Below are 10,119 nucleotides of genomic sequence, written 5' to 3'. Positions count from 1 at the left end.
AATCCTGACCCTAAGAGACCTAACCCTAAACGGAACTCAAAACCTCAGCTGTGCATGGCATGTACCTAACCCTAACCCTAACCCTAACCCTAACCCTAACCCTAACCCTAACCCTAACCCTAAGAGACCTAAACCTAAACGGAACTCTAAACCTCAGCTGTGCATGGCATGTACCTAACCCTTACCCTAACCCTAACACTAACCCTAACCCTAACCCTAACCCTAACGCTAACCCTAATCCTGACCCTAAGAGACCTAACCCTAAACGGAACTCAAAACCTCAGCTGTGCATGGCATGTACCTAACCCTAACCCTAACCCTAACCCTAACCCTAACCGTAACCCTAACCCTAACCCTAAGAGACCTAAACCTAAACGGAACTCTAAACCTCAGCTGTGCATGGCATGTACCTAACGCTTACCCTAACCCTAACCCTAACCCTAACCCTAACCCTAACCCTAACCCTAACCCTAACCCTAACCATAAGAGACCTAACCTAAACGGAACACAAAACCTCAGCTGTGCATGGCATGTACCTAACCCTAACCCTAACCCTAACTCTAACCCTAACCCTAACCCTAACCCTAATCCTAACCCTAACCCTAACCCTAATCCTGAACCTAAGAGGCCTAACCCTAAAAGGAACTCTAATCCTCAGCTGTGCATGGCATGAACTTAACCCTAACCCTAACCCTAACCCTAACCCTAACCCTAACCCTAACCCTAACCCTAAGAGACCTAACCCTAAACGGAACTCAAAACCTCAGCTGTGCATGGCATGTACCTAACCCTAACCCTAACCCTAACCCTAACCCTAACCCTAACCCTAATCCTGACCCTAATCCTAACCCTAACCCTAACCCTAATCCTGAACCTAAGAGGCCTAACCCTAAAAGGAACTCCAATCCTCAGCTGTGCATGGCATGAACTTAACCCTAACCCTAACCCTAACCCTAACCCTAACCCTAACCCTAACCCTAACCCTAAGAGACCTAACCCTAAACGGAACTCAAAACCTCAGCTGTGCATGGCATGTACCTAACCCTAACCCTAACCCTAACGCTAACCCTAATCCTGACCCTAAGAGGCCTAACCCAAAACGGAACTCTAAACCTCAGCTGTGCATTGCATGTGCATAACCCTAACCCTAACCCTAACCCTAACCCTAACCCTAACCCTAACCGTAACCCTAAGAGACCTAACCCTAAACGGAACTCTAAACCTCAGCTGTGCATGGCATGTACCTAACCCTAACCCTAACCCTACCCTAACCCTAACCCTAACCCTAACCCTAACCCTAACGCTAACCCTAATCCTGACCCTAAGAGACCTAACCCTAAACGGAACTCAAAACCTCAGCTGTGCATGGCATGTACCTAACCCTAACCCTAACCCTAACCCTAACCCTAACCCTAACCCTAACCCTAACCCTAAGAGACCTAAACCTAAACGGAACTCTAAACCTCAGCTGTGCATGGCATGTACCTAACCCTTACCCTAACCCTAACCCTAACCCTAACCCTAACCCTAACCCTAACGCTAACCCTAATCCTGACCCTAAGAGACCTAACCCTAAACGGAACTCAAAACCTCAGCTGTGCATGGCATGTACCTAACCCTAACCCTAACCCTAACCCTAACCGTAACCCTAACCCTAACCCTAAGAGACCTAAACCTAAACGGAACTCTAAACCTCAGCTGTGCATGGCATGTACCTAACGCTTACCCTAACCCTAACCCTAACCCTAACCCTAACCCTAACCCTAACCCTAACCCTAACCCTAACCATAAGAGACCTAACCTAAACGGAACACAAAACCTCAGCTGTGCATGGCATGTACCTAACCCTAACCCTAACCCTAACTCTAACCCTAACCCTAACCCTAACCCTAATCCTAACCCTAACCCTAACCCTAATCCTGAACCTAAGAGGCCTAACCCTAAAAGGAACTCTAATCCTCAGCTGTGCATGGCATGAACTTAACCCTAACCCTAACCCTAACCCTAACCCTAACCCTAACCCTAACCCTAACCCTAACCCTAAGAGACCTAACCCTAAACGGAACTCAAAACCTCAGCTGTGCATGGCATGTACCTAACCCTAACCCTAACCCTAACCCTAACCCTAATCCTGACCCTAATCCTAACCCTAACCCTAACCCTAATCCTGAACCTAAGAGGCCTAACCCTAAAAGGAACTCCAATCCTCAGCTGTGCATGGCATGAACTTAACCCTAACCCTAACCCTAACCCTAACCCTAACCCTAACCCTAACCCTAACCCTAAGAGACCTAACCCTAAACGGAACTCTAAACCTCAGCTGTGCATGGCATGTACCTAACCCTAACCCTAACCCTAACCCTAACCTTAACCCTAACCCTAACCCTAACCCTAACCCTAAGAGACCTAACCCTAAACGCAACTCTAAACCTCAGCTGTGCATGGCATGTACCTAACCCTAACCCTAACCCTACCCTAACCCTAACCCTAACCCTAACCCTAACCCTAACCCTAACCCGAACCCTAACGCTAACCCTAATCCTGACCCTAAGAGGCCTAACCCTAAACGGAACTCTAAACCTCAGCTGTGCATTGCATGTGCATAACCCTAACCCTAACCCTAACCGTAACCCTATGAGACCTAACCCTACACGGAACTCAAAAACTCAGCTGTGCATGGCATGTACCTAACCCTAACCCTAACCCTAACCCTAACCCTAACCGTAACCCTAAGAGACCTAACACTAAACGGAACTCTAAACCTCAGCTGTGCATGGCATGTACCTAACCCTAACCCTAACCCTAACCCTAACCCTAACCCTAACCTTAACCCTAAGAGACCTAACCCTAAACGGAACTCTAAACCTCAGCTGTGCATGGCATGTACCTAACCCTAACCCTAACCCTAACCCTAACCCTAACCCTAATCCTGAACCTAAGAGGCCTAACCCTAAAAGGAACTCTAATCCTCAGCTGTGCATGGCATGAACTTAACCCTAACCCTAACCCTAACCCTAACCCTAACCCTAACCCTAACCCTAACCCTAACCCTAACCCTAAGAGACCTAACCCTAAACGGAACTCAAAACCTCAGCTGTGCATGGCATTTACCTAACCCTAACCCTAACCCTAACCCTAACCCTAACCCTAACCCTAATCCTGACCCTAATCCTAACCCTAACCCTAACCCTAATCCTGAACCTAAGAGGCCTAACCCTAAAAGGAATTCCAATACTCAGCTGTGCATGGCATGAACTTAACCCTAACCCTAACCCTAACCCTAACCCTAACCCTAACCCTAACCCTAACCCTAACCCTAAGAGACCTAACCCTAAACGGAACTCAAAACTTCACCTGTGCATGGCATGTACCTAACCCTAACCCTAACCCTAACCCTAACCCTAACCCTAACCCTAACCCTAACCCTAACCCTAACCCTAACCCTAACCCTAAGAGACCTAACCCTAAACGGAACTCAAAACCTCAGCTGTGCATGGCATGTACCTAACCCTTACCCTAACCCTAACCCTAACCCTAACCCTAACCCTAACCCTAACGCTAACCCTAATCCTGACCCTAAGAGACCTAACCCTAAACGGAACTCAAAACCTCAGCTGTGCATGGCATGTACCTAACCCTAACCCTAACCCTAACCCTAACCCTAACCCTAACCCTAACCCTAAGAGACCTAAACCTAAACGGAACTCTAAACCTCAGCTGTGCATGGCATGTACCTAACGCTTACCCTAACCCTAACCCTAACCCTAACCCTAATCCTAACCCTAACCCTAACCCTAATCCTGAACCTAAGAGGCCTAACCCTAAAAGGAACTCTAATCCTCAGCTGTGCATGGCATGAACTTAACCCTAACCCTAACCCTAACCCTAACCCTAACCCTAACCCTAACCCTAACCCTAACCCTAACCCTAAGAGACCTAACCCTAAACGGAACTCAAAACCTCAGCTGTGCATGGCATGTACCTAACCCTAACCCTAACCCTAACCCTAACCCTAACCCTAATCCTGACCCTAATCCTAACCCTAACCCTAACCCTAATCCTGAACCTAAGAGGCCTAACCCTAAAAGGAACTCCAATCCTCAGCTGTGCATGGCATGAACTTAACCCTAACCCTAACCCTAACCCTAACCCTAACCCTAACCCTAACCCTAACCCTAACCCTAAGAGACCTAACCCTAAACGGAACTCTAAACCTCAGCTGTGCATGGCATGTACCTAACCCTAACCCTAACCCTAACCCTAACCTTAACCCTAACCCTAACCCTAACCCTAACCCTAAGAGACCTAACCCTAAACGCAACTCTAAACCTCAGCTGTGCATGGCATGTACCTAACCCTAACCCTAACCCTACCCTAACCCTAACCCTAACCCTAACCCTAACCCTAACCCTAACCCTAACCCTAACGCTAACCCTAATCCTGACCCTAAGAGGCCTAACCCTAAACGGAACTCTAAACCTCAGCTGTGCATTGCATGTGCATAACCCTAACCCTAACCCTAACCGTAACCCTATGAGACCTAACCCTACACGGAACTCAAAAACTCAGCTGTGCATGGCATGTACCTAACCCTAACCCTAACCCTAACCCTAACCCTAACCGTAACCCTAAGAGACCTAACACTAAACGGAACTCTAAACCTCAGCTGTGCATGGCATGTACCTAACCCTAACCCTAACCCTAACCCTAACCCTAACCCTAACCTTAACCCTAAGAGACCTAACCCTAAACGGAACTCTAAACCTCAGCTGTGCATGGCATGTACCTAACCCTAACCCTAACCCTAACCCTAACCCTAACCCTAATCCTGAACCTAAGAGGCCTAACCCTAAAAGGAACTCTAATCCTCAGCTGTGCATGGCATGAACTTAACCCTAACCCTAACCCTAACCCTAACCCTAACCCTAACCCTAACCCTAACCCTAACCCTAACCCTAACCCTAAGAGACCTAACCCTAAACGGAACTCAAAACCTCAGCTGTGCATGGCATTTACCTAACCCTAACCCTAACCCTAACCCTAACCCTAACCCTAATCCTGACCCTAATCCTAACCCTAACCCTAACCCTAATCCTGAACCTAAGAGGCCTAACCCTAAAAGGAATTCCAATACTCAGCTGTGCATGGCATGAACTTAACCCTAACCCTAACCCTAACCCTAACCCTAACCCTAACCCTAACCCTAAGAGACCTAACCCTAAACGGAACTCAAAACTTCACCTGTGCATGGAATGTACCTAACCCTAACCCTAACCCTAACCCTAACCCTAACCCTAACCCTAACCCTAACCCTAACCCTAACCCTAACCCTAACCCTAAGAGACCTAACCCTAAACGGAACTCAAAACCTCAGCTGTGCATGGCATGTACCTAACCCTTACCCTAACCCTAACCCTAACCCTAACCCTAACCCTAACCCTAACGCTAACCCTAATCCTGACCCTAAGAGACCTAACCCTAAACGGAACTCAAAACCTCAGCTGTGCATGGCATGTACCTAACCCTAACCCTAACCCTAACCCTAACCCTAACCCTAACCCTAACCCTAAGAGACCTAAACCTAAACGGAACTCTAAACCTCAGCTGTGCATGGCATGTACCTAACGCTTACCCTAACCCTAACCCTAACCCTAACCCTAACCCTAACCCTAACCCTAACCCTAACCCTAACCATAAGAGACCTAACCTAAACGGAACACAAAACCTCAGCTGTGCATGGCATGTACCTAACCCTAACCCTAACCCTAACTCTAACCCTAACCCTAACCCTAACCCTAACCCTAATCCTAACCCTAACCCTAACCCTAATCCTGAACCTAAGAGGCCTAACCCTAAAAGGAACTCTAATCCTCAGCTGTGCATGGCATGAACTTAACCCTAACCCTAACCCTAACCCTAACCCTAACCCTAACCCTAACCCTAACCCTAACCCTAACCCTAAGAGACCTAACCCTAAACGGAACTCAAAACCTCAGCTGTGCATGGCATGTACCTAACCCTAACCCTAACCCTAACCCTAACCCTAACCCTAATCCTGACCCTAATCCTAACCCTAACCCTAACCCTAATCCTGAACCTAAGAGGCCTAACCCTAAAAGGAACTCCAATCCTCAGCTGTGCATGGCATGAACTTAACCCTAACCCTAACCCTAACCCTAACCCTAACCCTAACCCTAACCCTAACCCTAAGAGACCTAACCCTAAACGGAACTCTAAACCTCAGCTGTGCATGGCATGTACCTAACCCTAACCCTAACCCTAACCCTAACCTTAACCCTAACCCTAACCCTAACCCTAACCCTAAGAGACCTAACCCTAAACGCAACTCTAAACCTCAGCTGTGCATGGCATGTACCTAACCCTAACCCTAACCCTACCCTAACCCTAACCCTAACCCTAACCCTAACCCTAACCCTAACCCTAACCCTAACGCTAACCCTAATCCTGACCCTAAGAGGCCTAACCCTAAACGGAACTCTAAACCTCAGCTGTGCATTGCATGTGCATAACCCTAACCCTAACCCTAACCGTAACCCTATGAGACCTAACCCTACACGGAACTCAAAAACTCAGCTGTGCATGGCATGTACCTAACCCTAACCCTAACCCTAACCCTAACCCTAACCGTAACCCTAAGAGACCTAACACTAAACGGAACTCTAAACCTCAGCTGTGCATGGCATGTACCTAACCCTAACCCTAACCCTAACCCTAACCCTAACCCTAACCTTAACCCTAAGAGACCTAACCCTAAACGGAACTCTAAACCTCAGCTGTGCATGGCATGTACCTAACCCTAACCCTAACCCTAACCCTAACCCTAACCCTAATCCTGAACCTAAGAGGCCTAACCCTAAAAGGAACTCTAATCCTCAGCTGTGCATGGCATGAACTTAACCCTAACCCTAACCCTAACCCTAACCCTAACCCTAACCCTAACCCTAACCCTAACCCTAACCCTAACCCTAAGAGACCTAACCCTAAACGGAACTCAAAACCTCAGCTGTGCATGGCATTTACCTAACCCTAACCCTAACCCTAACCCTAACCCTAACCCTAATCCTGACCCTAATCCTAACCCTAACCCTAACCCTAATCCTGAACCTAAGAGGCCTAACCCTAAAAGGAATTCCAATACTCAGCTGTGCATGGCATGAACTTAACCCTAACCCTAACCCTAACCCTAACCCTAACCCTAACCCTAACCCTAAGAGACCTAACCCTAAACGGAACTCAAAACTTCACCTGTGCATGGCATGTACCTAACCCTAACCCTAACCCTAACCCTAACCCTAACCCTAACCCTAACCCTAACCCTAACCCTAACCCTAAGAGACCTAACCCTAAACGGAACTCAAAACCTCAGCTGTGCATGGCATGTACCTAACCCTAACCCTAACCCTACCCTAACCCTAACCCTAACCCTAACCCTAACGCTAACCCTAATCCTGACCCTAAGAGGCCTAACCCTAAACGGAACTCTAAACCTCAGCTGTGCATGGCATGAACTTAACCCTAACCCTAACCCTAACCCTAACCCTAACCCTAACCCTAACCCTAACCCTAACCCTAACCCTAATCCTAACCCTTACCCTAACCCTAAGAGACCTAACCCTAAACGGAACTCAAAACCTCAGCTGTGCATGGCACGTGCATAACCCTAACCCTAACCCTAACCCTAACCCTAACCCTAACCCTAACCCTAACCCTAACCCTAACCCTAACCTTAACCCTAAGAGACCTAACCCTAAACGGAACTCTAAACGTCAGCTGTGCATGGCATGTACCTAACCCTAACCCTAACCCTAACCCTAACCCTAACCGTAACCCTAAGAGACCTAACACTAAACGGAACTCTAAACCTCAGCTGTGCATGGCATGTACCTAACCCTAACCCTAACCCTAACCCTAACCCTAACCCTAACCCTAACCTTAACCCTAAGAGACCTAACCCTAAACGGAACTCTAAACGTCAGCTGTGCATTGCATGTGCATAACCCTAACCGTAAACCCTAACCCTAACCCTAACCCTAACCCTAACCCTAACCCTAACCCAAATCCAGACCCTAAGAGGCCTAACCGTAAACGGAACTCTAAACCTCAGCTGTGCATGGCATGTCCATAACCCTAACCCTAACCCTAACCCTAACCCTAACCCTAACCCTAACCCTAACTCTAACCCTAACCCTAACCCTAAAAGACCTAACCCTAAACGGAACTCTAAACCTCAGCTGTGCATGGCATGAACTTAACCCTTACCCTAACCCTAACCCTAACCCTAACCCTAACCCTAACCCTAACCCTAACCCTAACCCTAACCCTAACCCTAAGAGGCCTAACCCTAAACGGAGCTCTAAACCTCAGCTGTGCATGGCATGTAGGTAACCTTAACCCTAACCCTAACCCTAACCCTAACCCTAACCCTAACCGTAACCCTAACCCTAACCCTAACCCTAACCCTAACCCTAACCCTACCCCTAACCCTAATCCTGACCCTAAGAGGCCTAACCCTAAACGGAACTCTAAACCTCAGCTGTGCATTGCATGTGCATAACCCTAACCCTAACCCTAACCCTAACCCTAAGCCTAACCCTAACCCTAACCCTAAACCTAACCCTAAGCGACCTAACCCTAAACGGAACTCAAAACCTCAGCTGTGCATGGCATGTACCTAACCCTAACCCTAACCCTAACGCTAACCCTAATCCTGACCCTAAGAGGCCTAACCCAAAACGGAACTCTAAACCTCAGCTGTGCATTGCATGTGCATAACCCTAACCCTAACCCTAACCCTAACCCTAACCCTAACCCTAACCGTAACCCTAAGAGACCTAACCCTAAACGGAACTCAAAACTTCACCTGTGCATGGCATGTACCTAACCCTAACCCTAACCCTACCCTAACCCTAACCCTAACCCTAACCCTAACCCTAACCCTAACCCTAACGCTAACCCTAATCCTGACCCTAAGAGGCCTAACCCTAAACGGAACTCTAAACCTCAGCTGTGCATTGCATGTGCATAACCCTAACCCTAACCCTAACCCTAACCCTAACCCTAACACTAACCCTAACCCTAACCGTAACCCTAAGAGACCTAACCCTACACGGAACTCAAAACCTCAGCTGTGCATGGGGTGTGCATAACCCTAACCCTAACCCTAACCCTAACCCTAACCCTAACCCTAACCCTAACCTTAACCCTAAGAGACCTAACCCTAAACGGAACTCTAAACGTCAGCTGTGCATGGCATGTAGGTAACCCTAACCCTAACCCTAACCCTAACCCTAACCCTAACCCTAACCCTAAACCTAACCCTAACCCTAACCGTGACCCTAAGAGACCTAACCCTAAACGGAACTCAAAACCTCAGCTGTGCATGGCATGTACCTAACCCTAACCCTAACCCTAACCCTAACCCTAATCCTAACCCCTACCCTAACCCTAAGAGACCTAACCCTAAACGGAACTCAAAACCTCAGCTGTGCATGGCATGTACCTAACCCTAACCCTAACCCTAACCCTAACCCTAACCCTAACCCTAACCCTAACCCTAACCCTAACCCTAATCCTGACCCTAAGAGGCCTAACCCTAAACGGAACTCTAAACCTCAGCTGTGCATTGCATGTGCATAACCCTAACCCTAACCCTAACCCTAACCCTAACCCTAAGAGACCTAACCCTAAACGGAACTCAAAACCTCAGCTGTGCATGGCATGTACCTAACCCTAACCCTAACCCTACCCTAACCCTAACCCTAACCCTAACCCTAACGCTAACCCTAATCCTGACCCTAAGAGGCCTAACCCTAAACGGAACTCTAAACCTCAGCTGTGCATGGCATGAACTTAACCCTAACCCTAACCCTAACCCTAACCCTAACCCTAACCCTAACCCTAACCCTAACCCTAATCCTAACCCTTACCCTAACCCTAAGAGACCTAACCCTAAACGGAACTCAAAACCTCAGCTGTGCATGGCATGTGCATAACCCTAACCCTAACCCTAACCCTAACCCTAACCCTAACCCTAACCCTAACCCTAACCCTAACCCTAACCTTAACCCTAAGAGACCTAACCCTAAACGGAACTCTAAA

The sequence above is a fragment of the Falco peregrinus genome, unplaced genomic scaffold, assembly GCF_023634155.1.
Source record: "Falco peregrinus isolate bFalPer1 unplaced genomic scaffold, bFalPer1.pri scaffold_19, whole genome shotgun sequence".
Classification (NCBI taxonomy): domain Eukaryota; kingdom Metazoa; phylum Chordata; class Aves; order Falconiformes; family Falconidae; genus Falco; species Falco peregrinus.
The sequence above is the reverse complement of the archived record's forward strand: the minus strand, read 5'-3'. Positions refer to the sequence as shown.